General features: G+C 38.1%; 1 long non-coding RNA gene across 1 annotated transcript in view; it reads right to left on the bottom strand.

The window, feature by feature from the left end:
• LOC128315776 (uncharacterized) overlaps positions 1 to 17,258 on the bottom strand; it is a 201,507-nt gene that overhangs the window by 118,860 nt on the left and 65,389 nt on the right. Inside the window, exon 4 of the long non-coding RNA XR_008298857.1 lies at positions 11,888 to 11,980. This is a non-coding gene — a long non-coding RNA (uncharacterized LOC128315776). The remainder of the gene's footprint in view (positions 1 to 11,887; positions 11,981 to 17,258) is intronic.

Consider the following 17,258-nt stretch of genomic DNA (forward strand, 5'->3'; position numbering starts at 1 on the left):
TAGATTATATCCTCTTAGAGCCATTTGTCCACGGTGTTCAAGTTTACTGTGACATTTAATAAACATTCCATAAAGAAACATTTTTTTGGAACACAAAATAGGACAATTCACAAAACATGGATTATTCAATGTAGTTAAGGTTGTCATGAACATTGCCCTGTCCATATGCTTTCTTTCTAAAGGAAGGAGAACTTGGGCCCAAGTAACTGTTGGCAAAAGACTCAAAACTCTTGCGACAACCCTAGGCATGAAGAAGGAGAGGACCAAATATCAAGTGATGTGGACAGCATCTGGGAGCTTAGAGAACCCCCTAGCCACCAAACATCCCCAACTATCCCCCCTCCCCCCACCAACACACACACAAAACATGGAGCATCAGTTCCACAGTTTCAAGGAACTGAATTCTGGCAGCTACAAATGAGCTGGGAAAGAGTCCTCCCCCCGCCGCCACAAGCTTCCAGACAAGAACCAAGCCTAACTGATATTTTGACTGTAAACTCTGAGGCTCTGAGAAGAGAACCAAGTCAAACTGTGGCCAGACTTTTATTCTACAAGTCTAAGCTAACAAATAGGTGTTTTTTAAAGCCAAGTTTGTAGTCATTTGGTAAACAGCAATACAAAGTGAATACAATTCCCAAGGACATCTTCTGTGGTTTGTGGGTCCCTCCTGGAAAGGAGATTAAGGGGTTACAGATGATCTGGAAGAACAACCTTGCTTCTTTTTATATATTTGTCCCTCCTGAAGTTAAAATGCTAGGTCCAATAGAGAGAAAGGAGAAAGAGTAGGCTCTTCAGATTGCCTGTCAGCTGGAGATTTTAAACTAAATGGATAAAAGATATCCTCTGAGGTTTGCATGCGGTCAGGCCTGATCCAAAGGGAAATGAAATACACATTTGAAATCAAAGTCTAAGTCAGGATAACAGAATGCACTAGAGTGACCCTTGCTCTCGGTCAATTTCTGCACATCAGGATTTATACCTCAAAGTGCCTGACCGTGGACCCAGTTATGAATACCCCATGTTAAATACGGTAACCCAAGTATTGTGACAGGTGATTGATTTTTAATGCCTACTGAAAAAAAGTACTGTAAACCCTTCAAGACTTCCTACCAACAAGTGCTATTATCTCTAATAAAAGATTGCAATAGGAAATCATATCCATTTTTAAAAAGTAAGTCTTCAGAGCAGTTTCATTTCTTCACCTCACACGGCTTTCAAAAGCTTTGCCTCTGTTGACCTTTCCTACCTTGGAACTTTTGCTTCAGTCTAGCCTGGAAAAACTGAATTTCCACCAGTTTAATGGTTGGCAGGAGGTCCTTGGAAGCCCATCACTAGTGATGTTTCTGGAGACTGGATAGAAAGGCATATTCAAGCCATCAGCAGGAGAAGCTCTTTGCCTTTATTTCCTGGTAGACCTCATTACTTGACATCTCAACACATTCAGGATTTGGCTCTATGCCTGGTAGGACCCAAAAGCCAATGTTCATGGCTCCCTACAAGATAGGTCATTATTCAAAAATTAATACACGTTAAAAATGCCTAAGAAGTTCGATGTGTATTTCTCAAGGCAGAAGTATAGCTGCCATTATGTGTAAAACTAACCAAAAAAACACTAAGAACACTCAACTTGGCCTGATAAGTTTATTTTATCTCCATGGGTGGATCTAAATATTAATCCGATAATTTGTATATAAATGTGGAATCAAAACCAAGATTGTTAAGACAATGATAACATTAGGGACAATGATAAATAGAATGATAAATAGAATCAAACCAAAATTAACATAGTTAACATCATGGACTATGAAACTAGACTGATGCTTGCAAATCCTGATTTAGATCTAATCGATTATGTTATTTCAACAACACATTTCATTTGCTCATACGTACAAAGCATAGGATAATAAAAACATTTACCTCCTGGACTACAGGGTCTGATGCGGTGGGCAGTATATAGTGCCAAAGCCCTCACTCTTTTCTCTTTAGTATATTAATACATTTAAAGCACTTCTAATTATGCCTGCTCTTTAATAAAAGCACTATATAAATACACTGAGTAGTCAGGGTATATAAGTCAGCTTATCTTCCTGAACAATGCTTCAATTAACTTGAACTTGTCTCTGCTCTGATAAATATATTCTTTGTTTAAATGTGGTCATACGATGATACCTCACATCATTCAATTAATAAAAGCTAATAACACTAGCTAATGCGTCTTGGGCTCCCACCATGTGATTTGATAACTGCTCCAAACTCTTTACAAATCTTAATTTTATCCTCAAAAAAACCGAATGAGGTAGGCACTGTTATCTCCTTTTTAACGAAATGACTGAGGCACAGAGAAAGTGAGTAATTTGTTTACAATCGCACAGCTACCAAGAGGCAGAACCAGAATTCAATTTAACCTCCCTGCTACTCAAAATGTGTTTGTGGAATGGCAGCTTCCACACACCCATGGGAGCTTGTTACAAAGGTAGAACTTCAGGTCCCACCCCAGATCTACTGGTTCAAGATCTTAATTTGTACAAAATCCCCATGGGATAGATAGATAGATAGATAGATAGATAGGTAGATAGATAGATGTGTATGTATGTATATACATATATGTATATACATACATATATACATACATACATACATACATACACACACACACACATATACACATACACATTAAGGCTCATGAAGCACACATCTAAATCCCCATGGCATCCTGCCTCTCCATATATTAACTTATTAAAACTACACAACAAAAGAATGAAGCAAAATCTCAATTTGCCCACAAGATAGGAGAAAAATGAGGCAGAGCAAATGGTCCAATCCTCGTGACAAGTGCCAGAGTAGTGAATCAAACTCTTGGTGAGCCACTATCCTGCAACAACTTTCAACTTGTTGCTTTGAAACAGAAAACAAACTGAAAACTGTGCTTGTTCTTCTGCTCCCTTTGCTTTGGAACCATGGCCAGCTCCAGAAGGCAGGTCCTTGGTTAAGTGCCTCAAGATATGTGAATGACTGTCACCCACACCTCACTAGAAAAAGGTCCTAATAACACAAGGGATGCTCAACACGAATGCAATTCATCACCTTCAGTTTCAAGTTTCTATACCAGATAGTATCACATGGAGAGGGGGAGAAAAATGCTCCCCATCCATTCTACTTGCTCTGAGTTTGAGAAAGAGAGAAACAAAGAGGATTCACTTGAAAGCAAAAGACCATTCAGAATCTGATTGTGAGAATAGTCAGGTGGCCCTTACCAAATCCATCTCTCACAAGCAATTTCTTATGTGCTTCTAAAATGAAAAGAGAAAGCTGAGCTATGTGGGGAGAGCATGGTGTCAGAGTTCTTAAACCATTTAGGCCTTACAGAACAAAGTTAAAATGGTAGAGTTCACGAGCTGAGTCCATGTTCAACATGTTTGTCTTCTTTTCAAAGATCGTTTTTCACAAATGGAACAGTTTAGCACATTTTGCACAGTACTTTATTCCCATTATTCTCAATTTAATCCTTGAGACACGATCTTGAGGCTTTCTCATCACCAAACGTAGCCAGTACAGGGAGAAGCCAGAGGTGGAGCCCACACTCTTAACCTCCATGATAGATTCCAGCTGTGACTTTGCTACCTTCTTATCTCTGTTAAAAAGGTGCGTCAGACTACCTTCATTTAACTGGATTTTTGCTTAATTGTTGTAGATCAAACAAGCTGGTCCCAACGTGGAGACAAATTTCTTCTCATTTATTAGCTATTTTGCCCACATAAGTCATAGGTACTTTGTTCAGTCTCTCAGTCAACTTTTGAATTTTAATAACTGTTGCAGTCATAGCTCCACCTAGAGCTAAAAATTATACCTCAAATAAACACTGACCATAGATTAGTTCTTTTCTTCTCTTTTAACATAAGTAGTAATTTCTAATTTAAGAAACAACAATGTGCTATAGATTGTGCTATGGAGGCCTAGGGCCTCTCCTTCACTGAAAATGCACTGTATTTCTCAGTAGCTCATACTGTAGGTACCCATGCTATCATTTAAAACACTATATTGTGTGCTTCAAATTTACTAAAACGGTAGATAAAGTAATTTTCATCACAAAAAAGCATTTTAACTATGTGAAGTAATGAATGTTAACTTACACTGGTAAGCATTTTATGATATTTATCTAACTTAATCATGTTATGTACCTTAAATGAAGACACTATTACCTGTCATTTATATCTCCATAAAGTTGGAAAAAAGGATGCTTTTTATAAAGTCATTTATCACACATAAGCAGCCGACCAAGGTAGCCCTTGGTCAAAATGTCATTTAGTTCATTTCTTGAATAACGATGAAAATGTATGAAGGAAAGAGGGAAGAAATGGCAATTATAAAGATTTTAGTATTGTACTAAAGTAATCTAAGGACATATTTGGGAAAAAATGAAACAGAAGTGTCGATACCACAGTGAAAGTTATCTTTCATACCCTGGCTCCCCCAGCCCAGACCCATCTTTCTTCGGTTTGGTTTTTGTTTCAGTAAAAACTTAAACCAATTCCAGTTAGTTAACATACAGTGTAATACGAGTTTCAGATGGACAATACAGTGATGTAATATTTCAGTACACCATCACCCAGTGCTCATCACATGTGTACTCCTTAATGTGCATCACCTATTTCCCCTATCCCCTCACTCACCTCCCCTTGGAGAGAACCATCAGTTTGTTCTCTCCAGTTAGGAGTCCAGCTCCACTTTTAAGAGGCAACCACTCACTTAAAACTTCAAATAATTCCAACTGAAAACATAACAGACAACCACTTACTGCCAACATCTTTGGTTTTACCAAGTATTAACATGTTGCTGTAACTTCTCTAACAAACATGATTAGAGATTTCTCTTTGAGCATTCAGGTGAAAATACAAGTAGAATTAGTGGAATAGCTGGGTTGTATTTTTTTTTTACATTTATACATATTTAACTCCACATGACATCACAAAATAATTGTGTAAAACTAAACTCCTATCCAAAATCTTGACAACCTTAGTCAATTAACTGTCCTGGCACTAATACTATACTACAGGAATTAATAGGCTTAAGGGATATCTTGATATCTATTAATATCCTGCCCACCTCTCACTTTATTCTTTTTTTTTTTAATGTTTATTCATTTTTGAAAAAAAGAGCACAAGCAGGGGAGGGGTAGAGAGAGAAGGAGGCACAGAATCCTAAGCAGGCTCAAGGTTCTGACTGGTCAGCACAGAGCCTAACTGGGGGCTCGAACCCACAAACCATGAGATCGTGACCTGAGCAGAAGTCGAACACTTAACCAACTGAGCCACCCAGGCACTCCTCACTTTATTCTTTCTAGGTGTCTGTGCTACTTTGGCATTTCACTAATCCAAACTCATTTTTTAAATTACTTTGTCAAGATACATCTGTAAAAACAACAATAACAACACCTACTGTGCCTTTGACAAGAAGTGCATAACCTTTATACATGAATAAGCAAGGTCTCCCAATTTATTTAGATCGTCTAAGGTTCATCAGTTGACTAAGTCTTATGCACCTTCTGTTCAATTTATGGCTGGTTACCTGTATTTGATAAGGATCTTATTTGTGGAAAACAAAATCCACTCTAGACTGTTCTCTCAGAAAAAAAAATTTCTACAAAAGTACTAGGTAGCTTGTAGAATTTGCAGGAGGGACAGAGAACCAAGCTCCCATACAGGACAAGTTCTGTCACTGATGGAGCCACTCTTCCCAAAGGAGCTGTAACGCTAGGGGCTGACCACAGAGCCTGGTTCATAGCAAACTGCCAAAGAACAGGATGTCACTAGCCTCACAATACCAACCGACCTTGAGGACATTGCCTCCTGCACTCATCACTCCAGTTCTGTCACTCCAAAGTCTGTTTCCTTGAACCAGGACCAATGAGGTAACATCATAGTAAGAGAGACTGGAACAGGGACTTGGAGCCTCCATAGATAACTGTCACTGGAACACACCAGTACAAATGATTTTCAACATTGACCTTTCTTCCACAAACCTACTGAATGCTTTTATCAGTGCTAATTGTAGCAAGTCTTAGAATTTCCCACTAAACAATCTTATGAAGCAAATCAGAGTCATTTTTCCTCCCTTTTTAGTGTCTATATGTATTTTAACTCCAGCCTCAATTTTAACAACACTTGTCAATATTGCTAGTATAGCTAATTGTGTTTGGCTGCGGAGTTTAAATAGAATCCGTCTGTCTTTATGACACATAAGATTGTCAGATTGTCTACTCTCTGCTAAGTTTTAACTAGGAATGACTGTTAAAATTCATGAGATGCTTTTAATGCAACAATTTAGATAATCACATAGTTTTTCTTAGGGTGAACATTTATTCTATCATCCAAACCAAGACAGTTTTGACTGTTAAAGAAGGCACTATTGGTAATTCTGTTGGAGTAATGTGAATAAACCATCATTTTCCTTGGCAAGGTGGGACTAAAGTCCACCATAGTTTCCCCCCCCCCACTTAATGTAGAAAATTACATGAAAAGATTATTATCATAGCATACTTGGACTAAAATCTATACAGCACAGCACTTTATTAAATTGTTTTAGTTCATTAATTCTGACTAGGATATTTGCATCTAAGTTTATAAGTGAGGAATAAGTCATTTTTTCTCCTCTTATCCTAAACTGGCATTGGCCTCCAAAGTACAGAAGCCATACTAATTGAATTGGGCCAGTTTCATTATTTTTCTGTTTCTATCACATATTCTATGGATTGATTTACTTAAAGGTTGCAAAAACTTCTTGTACAAATGGACTTGTTATTTTGTAGGTTTGTGTGTGTGTTCAATATTTATTTTTATGCTTAAGCTTTCAAATTAACTTAAGTCTGTTCAAGTTTTCTGTTCATTGAGATTTTGCTTTTCCATGATAATCATTTTCTTTCTTTCTTTTTATGTTTTTATGTTTGTTTGTTGAGAGACAGAGACAGAGACAGAGAGAGCGCAAGTGGGAAAAAGTCAGAGAATCCCAAGCAGGTTCCACACTGTCAGTGCAGAGCCTGATGCAGTACCGGAACCCATGAACTGTGAGATCATGACCTGAGCCACCCAGACACCCCCATGATAACCATTTTTAATTGTTTTTGGTCCTGTCAGTGATTGATGGATCTCACATCCATCACCCACAATCCTGCCACCACCAGTACCATTCTCTTGCCATGCAGCCTGAGATTTTGTTAGTAGCTTAGAAAAGATTAGTCTTATTTTTTAGGTCTCTGAAGTCTGATTTATGAATGTGGATTCACAGACTATTGCCCAGAGTCAACAATGATCCCAGAAAAATGCTAGCTATGGACTATCAGGGCACTTCTTAGCTCTTCTGTTCTAGAATTTTGGTGTCTCTAGTTATTACTTCATTACCTCTCTGATGCCTTCAAATAGGTGAAATTTTCATTGTATTGGGTTGTTCTGGTTGCTCATGGAAGCAACGATCTGCCACCTGTTAATCTACCCTTCCCAGAAGTGGGACATCCTCATCTCTGTTCCTTGAGGGTTCTTTCTTTCAGGTTCAGTTTTTATTTTTCATTTTCCTTCTTATTTCAAGATTTCATCTAATAGCGAGCGATGACTATTTTTCTCCATCTCCATTGGACAATTTGTAATAGCACTGTATATGTCATCAGTTGGTAAACTCACTTTTCAGAGCAGCAGGTCCGTGCTGACACTTCAGGGTCTCCAATCACATATTGCAGAATATAAAGTGCTATACTTGGGGGCACCATCACTCAAAGTAATGAATTTTTTTTTAATGGTGTATTTGTTCTATTCCCTAACAGAAGAAGTCTTCTTTCCCTTCTCCCCCACCCAAGCTCATGAACAGCTCTTCTGGATACACCATAGAAAGGCAAAGAGGTAAGAATATGTTCTTATCTCTACTTCTCTCTTGTCTGTAAATCAGCTGTCTTCCCTAGAGCTTACCCCACATTGTTCGGTCAGTCTTCACTGGTCCTTCTACCTTTCCACCATACAGATGTTTGTCAGAACTAGCTCATTAACAAATGGTTCCCACCCACTATTTTTGTTGCAGATTTATAACCCTCTTCATCTTTTTCTGAAAACTCAGTGAAAAATACATTTCACCAAAAATTGAAGGGGAGATATACACAGAAAATAAAATGGTATGGTATGAAACAGAAAGCGTATATACATGTACCTGTCCCAGTGCCTGGTACACAATAAGTGTCATTTATTTGTACCCTTATTCTTATTTACTGCTTTGCAGTAGGACTGAATGGGGTGGTACCACAACCAAAATTAATGTCATCTTAGGATAAAGGGCAGTTCCCTATGTTGCCTGTCTTGAGACCTACAGAAACTCAAAATTGTGTTTTCTAACATGGAAGAAAACAAACACAAGAGTGGACCTATAGTTGCACCAGTAATATGCATCTTCTAAATGGGCTCTTCCCAGGATCCTTTAGCCTTCTTCTTATCACTCATGAGTGAACAAGGGCAACTTCTACTCTAAGAGAAGTTTCTTTTGAAGGTAATTAGAATTGTTATTAACACCACAGTTTCTGGATCTAGACTATATGTGAATCTTCGCCCCATCTCTTTAATAGGCTTTATCTTGGATGAAATATCTCAAGTTCCTATGTCTCAGTTGCTACACCTGGAAAATTAGGTCATTAGATGACCTACATGAGACAACCCATGTATTACCTTAGAACAGTGCTGAGCAAAGAGTAAGTGTTCAATTTATGTTTGCTATAGTTATTAATGATATTCTCTGAGTAATTACAGGATTAGAGCAACACAGTATTCTACTCACCGGTCTTCTGAGTATTGAGTGGTTACAACATGGTATCATAACACCACTGTAAAAACATCCTATCTTAATGGCCCCCAAACTAGTAATAATACTTTTTAAATATCTATAAATAGAGCTACCTAAGGATACCAACATCATCTTAACTGTGCTGTGATATCCTAACAGTGCAGCTTCAAAGAACAGTCTACTCGTCAGTGGTTCTCTACCTCTGACTACATAATAAAATATTCTAGATACCTTTTGAAATACCTTCTCTCGCATTCATTGATTTGAGAACAGGGTAACTGTATGCCAAATACCTACAGTAGTAGGTACTGATCTACCTGTCATTAATATACTCTAACGAATAATGTTAATACAGAATTTCTTTTGATCTCCAATATCGGACAACATACAGGGAATGTCTGCTATTATCATTGTTATTAATAGTCTCAGTAATTATAGGATTGGAGTAATCTATCTTTTAGTGTTTAGCACTAATACAGTTACTGATTGTTTTATGTAAGGTCATTTTCTGAAAATAAAGTTACCGAACAGAAAGTCACACAAGTTCTCATTAGTCAAAGTACTTTCCAAATTTTTCATTCTTATGTTTGTCACAAATATATTAAGGGATCCATTTCCATAATATATTTAATAATACCGGTTATCTTTTTAAATGACATATTTGGGAATTATCTTCATAAAAGATTTTGGCTAACAGAACATCTACCATCTTAACACCAGATTCATACTTCACATGGGAGCTATGTCCTTTACAAGCAGCATCCGAAAGTGGCTCTGAATGATCTCAAAGATTACTGTAGCTATGGCTTTTTAAAAGTGTTGGTATAATTGAATATAAAATGGTCTGGAATTTAAGACCTTCGTTCATGTTCATCTATCCTCACCCAGTTCTGCCCCTTTTACCTAAGTGAAATCCACCAGGAGGACTTCAGGGTGGCTTTCAAAGAACAGTTTGTAGTGATCGCTTATGTGTAGAGGTTATGTAAGGAAGATGGCAGAGAAAGGGAAAGAGCCTAAGAGAACAGTAAAATGCCCAGAAGACCCAAACACCTGTAGACAACATTATCCCATCTGATCAGTGTCATGAATAGAGGTAGACCTAGGATACAGCAGAAGCCTATGAGACAGTCACCCCCAACTCAACTTTGGCAGAACTGGGACAAGGACTGAAGTTTCTGTGTACAGTTACAGATAGATGGTGAGTGGAAACGACATGTGATCTATATAATCAAAGATGAGTTAAAGGACTCACCATGTGAAGAACTGGATAGGCATGTTCCCGACTTTTCTTGTTCAAAATGACTTAAGTGTCTGACAGTCACGTCTGTCCAGAAAACTATTACCAGTTCATCAGGATTAAAGCACAGTGGAGGAGGATATGGACCAAGATCAAACTGTGCAAGCTGGGCAGGGAGGAGGTCACAAAGATCTCTACTGTTTGCCCAGTAGCAGGAAGGAAAGGGGAAGACATTTCATCATAGAAATGATGTCATAGGATTGATGGTTTAGCTAAGTCATCCATAGCGACACAGGAAATGGGTTGGAAGAAATTCAAGTGAGGGGGAGTCTTGCAGTAATTTTAGTTAAAAATGACATGACCCAAAGAAACAAACAGTAACGGAGGTGTCAGGAAGGCAACCAGACTTGAAAGGTTTTGACCTCATGCGAGTCATGGATTGACCCAAGGTCCCTACATATAGGTTTCCCATTAACCCATGCATTTTCTAGCATTTGGCATTTTCTTCATTTTTATACAGTTCATACAACATCTTCCTATATATGTTCCTAAAATATGTACATGGAAAATTTTACTCTTTGCCTCCACAAATGCACAGTACTCTGAAATTAGCAACTTTGTCTTTTTTATTTGGCACTATCCTTGGTGCCTAGTAGTGATCCTATAACAAAGGAGATGTCGTTGAAAAGAAAACTACAGGCCCAAAGTGCCATCCCTTAGGTTTAGGGTCCAAACAGTAAACCAAGACCTAATACTTAACCAAACTGCATTTTCAACCCACCAGGAATGTAACCTTTAACCAGTCAACCTGGAATTTCCTGGCGAATACTAAGAAATTTCCTAGTAAACCATTTCTGTTTCCTTTAGGAGTGCAACCTTGAATAAACAAAGTACTTCTTGCCAATAAACTCCATTCTTTTTTAATGCCTTCTACCTTTAAAAACTTTTTTTTTTCCTCCAAGTAGTTCCTCTCTACTTGGTAAGTAGAATCCTGCTGATGCATGATTTAATCAAGTCAATTAGACCTTCAAATTTATTCCATTTAGTTTTTTTTTTTTTTTTTTTAACAACATCTAAAAAATACCTTACTGTTGATCATGAAATGGAAAACACAGAGTAACTATTTTGGCTGGGAAATTGTATGGTGAGGGTCACTTTCACCAAGATACACAACACTGAAGGAAGAAACAGTTTGTGGTTGACCTGAAGTAGGGTCAGTTCAATCTAGGGAATTATGACTTTGACACAGCTGAAAATCATCTAAGAAAAACCATCGAGCCAAAGTTTTGCTAATTTCCCAGCTCTGTTGTCTAACTATCACCCCATAAAGTTCCAATGGCCCACAACAATAAACATTCAGTTGTCAGACATATTACAAGATGGGCTAAAGCTCTTCTCCAGAACACTGGCAGAACAAATGATCCCTTCTGAGACATGCTACTTTTGCGGTACAAAGCACCAGCACGAGCAGCCAACCCAAATCACACTAATAATTTTAAAGTTTCCACTCAGACATGGCATGTATCACACCTACTCACATTCCTTTGGCCAAAGTCAGTGGGACAGGGATGAAGACCTTATTTAGGGGAGAAGAGTAATGCAGCCTACTGCACTTAGACTGGATGAAGAACAGTACAGCCTTGAGAGTGAGCAACACATAAGCGGTAGATAAAGCTACCCACTGGTATGACGTCACACAGGAGTGTGTAAAGAGAAAGGGAGGACCTGGGACTAACCAAAGATGAAACAGAGAAGGAGGAGACCCAGACTACATCGAGCCAAAAATGATTCAGGATGGTAACGGAGATGCTCAAGCCTTTGAACTGAGGTAGGTCTTACCTGTTCTAAAGTTGAACCCAGTTGAGTCCGTCCTGAGTGCTCATCAGTCATCACCCTGGCAAAAATAGGAGGCCCAGGGAGAGCTGCCAATGTCTGGAGATAGAAAAGCAGGTGTTAGATTCTTCCTGGCCTCACACCTCCTCCTCAAGGCCCCCCATGTGGCTCATTCTTTTCCCCAGCATCCTTCTGTTGTGTGGACATCCCTTTGAGAGATCAGAGGTCAGAAGGTGATGTGGGCCCTGAACTTCTCTTCCCACTGCCTTTCCTACTCTGACAATGCTTTTCATTACTATTCATTCCAACTTCTGCCCTAGCTGGAGGAGGGTCTCAGGAAGACATCAGCAAACTTTTTCCTGTCAAGAGCAAAATAGTATACGCTTTAGGCTTTAGAGGTCGTGCCATCTCTTTCATAGCCACTGGATTCTGCCTCTGAAGTACCAAAGCAGCCAAAAGCACTATGTAAACAAACCAAACACCTGTCCAGATTTGGCCTGCGGACCATGAATTGCCAACTCATGCTCTCAAGGAAGGATTCACTTCTGAACATCTCTGGATGCTCTGTGGTATTCTGACTAGACATACTATTTCTACAAAATAAAAGGACAGAAGATAAGCAAATCATAGGCATGATCTCCAGTAAATATCACCACATACATACTTACAGAGTTGTTATACTCTAGGTCACAGGCTCTTTAAAAAAACCTATTTTTAAGATGTATCCTCATCACAATCAATAGGGTAAAGTTAGTTTCAGTGTCTACTTTGAAACACATGGAAATGAAAAATCTTTATTCACCCAGGTCAGGAAAAAATGCATTTGGAAACAAACCCATCATGTCAATCAGACCTCTTTTCCATTCCAAAGCAAATGAACTTAAAACAGCATGAAAATAATTGTACTCCTAAGTCCTAGATTTAATTATTCTTTCTTATTTTGAGTGAAACAAGATTAAACTATAGCCATGTTTTTCCACCAGACACTAGAATCTTACACATGAAGGTGCTTTTTTGGGAGAAAAAAAATGCACGTATCCTTTTAAATTTCAGTTTAACACCAGAAATATAAAAACTTCCAGAGAACACAACAAGTTGCCCAGAACTTGATTGCTTTGGGGGGGAAAAAAATCTACATCCATGCCATAGAATCCTTCAAGAAAAAATTCATTGCATTCATTCCTACAAAAAGCAACTTATATTTAACTACCATGTTAATTACCCAATTATAAAAACTCAGAAAAACTTAACATAAGTCTTCTCATTAATTGGTAAGCACTCATCAGTTAGTACAAATCGTAACAGGAGTAAATTTTCTCCAAACAGTAAATACCATGTTTGGTTGTGTATTTTATTCTGGTTATTTATTCCTTCTTCCCTAACTGATTTTGAAAATGGTTTTCCATATGTAGTTTTATCTACAACCACAAAAGACCGAACACAATTTGGGCAAGGAAATTCTGTACCCATCAGATCAAGAGTTGACACTGGTTACGAACAAGGACAGTTTAAAAAAAATGTGGATGCTCATGTTACAGAAATAATCCCAACAATTATACATATATTATCACATGTAATCTTCTCCTCTGTCTATAAAGTAAATGACAAATATGAGATGTTAGGAGTACCTGGATGGCTCAGTTGAACATCTGACTCGATTTCAGCTCAGGTCACGATCTCACGGATCATGAGTTCAACCTCCACATTGGGCTCTGTGCTGACAGCATGGAGCCTGCTTAGGAATCTCTCTCTGTCCCTACCTTGCTTGCACTCTCTCTCTCTCAAAAATAGACAAACAAACATTAAAAAAAAAAAAAAAAGATTCTCCCTCCTTCTGTCCCTCTACTCTGCTCACTCTCTCTAAATTAAAAAATAATTGTTAGGTTGGTTATTTTATTCTGGTTATTTATTCCTTCTTCCCTGATTATGAAAATGGTTTTCCATATGTAGTTTTATCTATGTATCTCTCTTGCTACAAAAAGCAACCACAAAAGTCCGAACACAATTTGGGCAAGGAAATTCTATACCCATCAGATCAAGAGTGGACAGTGGTTTCAAACAAGGACAGTTTAAATACAATGTGGACACTCATGCCACAGAAATAATCCCAACAATTATACTTATATTATCACATGTAATCTTTTCTTCTGTCTAGAAATTAAATGACTAATACGAGAGGTTAGGAGCACCTGGATGGCTCAGCTGAACATATGACTCTGGATTTCAGCTCAGGTCACGATCTCACGGTTCATGAGTTCAACGGCGTCAGGTTATGTGCTGAGCACACAGCCTGATTGGGAATCTCTCTCTGTCACTACCCTTCTTGCACTCTTCTTCTCTCTCTCAAAAGCAGATAAGTAAAAATTAAAAAAAATAAATAAAAAGATTCTGTCTCCCTCTGTCCCTCTGCACCACTTACTTTAAGTTAAAAAAAATCAAATAAAATTTAAATAAAATTTAACATTTGAGAGGTTAAGTAATTTCCCAAGAGCAATCACCTAGAATGTACAGCCTTTTAAGCATTTCAACTACTTCCGAAAATGACCAAGTGAACATCACTCCTGACTACTCAGCTGATTCTAAGACTTCCCGACTTTCTCTCTACCCCACTCATTCATGAGGCCTATAAAATACTACACTGACCGTTTTATATCTCCTAAGAAATAAACTTGGTCAGGAAATGAGACTAAATTCAGAGTTTTTGACCCTTGTAAACCTGTTGGCAAACAATGGATTCCAAATTGGAATTGTTGCAGCTTCTGGTAGGTCTTCCCTCTAAAGACAAGCCATAAAAAGTCTTAAAAAGAAAATCAGAAGGCAGGGGCATGTGGGTTTCAGCTCAGATCATGAACTCACAGTGACTTTGAGCCCTGCATCGGGCTCTGTGCTGGCGGAGCCTACTTGGAATTCTCTCTGTCCTTCTCTCTCTGCCCCTCCTCTGCTTGCTCTCTCTCTCAAAATAAACTCAACATTTTTTGAAAGAAAACCAGAAAGCAAAGGCAAGTTTAATCATCACCTTTGTATCACTTTGAAATGTCCTTTATAGGTATTAAAGTTTTCTTGGTACCATGTAGGTATCCCCTACCCAAGGGCATTAAAACAGAGTCTCCTGACATTGTATTTAATATCTCTTTTCTGAGACAGAAGCTTTGTCTTTTGTAATTTGTGGCACTGTCAGTTTTTAAAACAGTGGTTCTCAAGTAAAAGGCACTCAATAAACATCTGCAGAGTGAATAAACTCAATGCCTGTTTGTCCGCATTCACCACCAGTTATTTTTCTATCATGTGGTTCCCATTCTTCATTTACTTTTGGTTTTTAATTTCCATTTGGTTCACTATGTCTTTAAGAGTGTTGGCTTCATAACGTTTTCAAAGGACGGAAATATTAGGTAAAGCCACTTAGTAGGGATAGAGATGGGTGCTGGTAAGGGTATTTGGGGACTTAAAAACACGATTGCACTGCAAGGGTGTTATTGATTTTTGCTTTCATTTTAGGTGACTGATCGCTGATTGCCTTTCTAGGTAAGTTTTTTCCCTCTTGCATAAACACTTACAAATTTTTTATTTGGATAAAAATTACATACTTTATTATGTATTAATTTTATTATTATATTATATAATAAACAAGATATTATATAATAAACGAAGTTATATCTTATATTGTATGTTGTATATTATACAATATACTTTTTCTTGAGGCTCAAAACTTAGGCTATACTTGGTTTCTGCTATTTTGGGTTCTTTCAGGAATAGAAGTTAGAAGTAAATTGAGTCGTATTCTCACCCACTCATCCTTTTCCCTTAAATGACCTTTCCTTCTAGGATATCATGGAGGTTTTCCTTCATATTTAAAAATCGGATTTTCATGGGGTGCCTGGGTGGCTCAGTCGGTTGAGCGTCTGACTTCGGCTCAGGTCAGGATCTCGCAGTTCGTGAGTTCAAGCCCCGCGTCAGGCTCTGTGCTAACAGCTCAGAGCCTGGAGCCTGTTTCAGATTCTGTGTCTCCCTCTCTCTGCCCCTTCCCTGCTCATGCTCTGTCTCTCATAAATGAATAAACATTAAAAATTTTTTAAAATAAAATAAAAATCGGATTTTCTTCATTTCTACCTATCAGTCATCTCATTTTGCATTTCATCCTGATGATGTGTTCCTCTTGGTCCATACTTTCAGTTTTCTGCTATCTATCTTAATACCATGGCTTCCTCTTTGCAGCTACAACTGCCCAATTTCCCTGATTTTTAGCACAGCGTTCATTCCTTGGGCCTGCAAAATGTTGTTCCCTTTCTCTCACATGAAGTAATTTTGAAATAATACTCCTTTGTTTCTTATTTGTTCTATAGTATATTTATATTATCTTTGCTATTTGCTCTCAGCCTACTTTCTACCTATAGAATCCCCCTTTTTCATCACTAGACAGATTAGTATTTTGAAATCCTAGCACAATTTCCTGTCTCAAGAGGCTTCACCCATGTCATCTCTGTTCCCTGATGGGAGTACCTCCTTGCTAACATACTAGCTTGTTTGCTGATATAGTAATCTCCCTGATGCTTTATAATTTATATACACCATTACGACTACAAGGACCTCTCAAAATGTACTTCATCACCATTAGTCTCTTTATATTACCTACTTACTGCCCCCCCCTTTCTTATTCAGAGACTAAAATCTTGGCCTGCATTTACCAAAATGGGAGAAGAGAAAATGGAAAAGGCACTGTCTACTTCCTTGAGTAGAATTCAAGAGCCACAGAAAGGAAACCCTAAACTTTCTGTTTATCACACACCTTGAGTCTCAGTCAGGGTACTGGATCTACCTGTGACTCACTTCAAATGTTTGGTTTTCTCACTTAGGTATGGTAGATATATGATAATGTGAAAAATAATAAAGTGAATCATAACAGGCTGATTACAAAAACAAAACAAAAAAACATCCAACACTTCACATTTCAGTATGCTTGAAAATTAGGTGCCATACATTTATAAAGTTAATACCACTTATGGTTTAAATCACCAAGTAAAGTATGGCAGTTCAAGATATTCAGCTATCCATGGAGATTTAAAGTTCAGGAAACCTGTATGGAAGTAGGTTGTTCCAACAGAGGCAACGGCCATAGGACTTTAAGAAATGATTTGGAATGTTAAGGGAATCATCCACAGGGCAGCTGAAGTCACTCAGGGGGACTCCAGCGAGGAGGGCTATGAAACAAGTTATCAATGAATATAACATGGTGATAGAGTGGTCCTGCAGTCCAAACAAGGCCCATGTTCCAAAGTTCAGGCTTGTCACAGCAAAAGTTGAGGAAAATGCAATCTAAAGTAACAAAGGGGAGCCAAGAGAAGGACAAGAGAGTGTCTGACACACTCTTGTGTGTCCGCTA

This window comes from Acinonyx jubatus, chromosome A1 (genome assembly GCF_027475565.1).
Source record: "Acinonyx jubatus isolate Ajub_Pintada_27869175 chromosome A1, VMU_Ajub_asm_v1.0, whole genome shotgun sequence".
NCBI classification, from domain to species: domain Eukaryota; kingdom Metazoa; phylum Chordata; class Mammalia; order Carnivora; family Felidae; genus Acinonyx; species Acinonyx jubatus.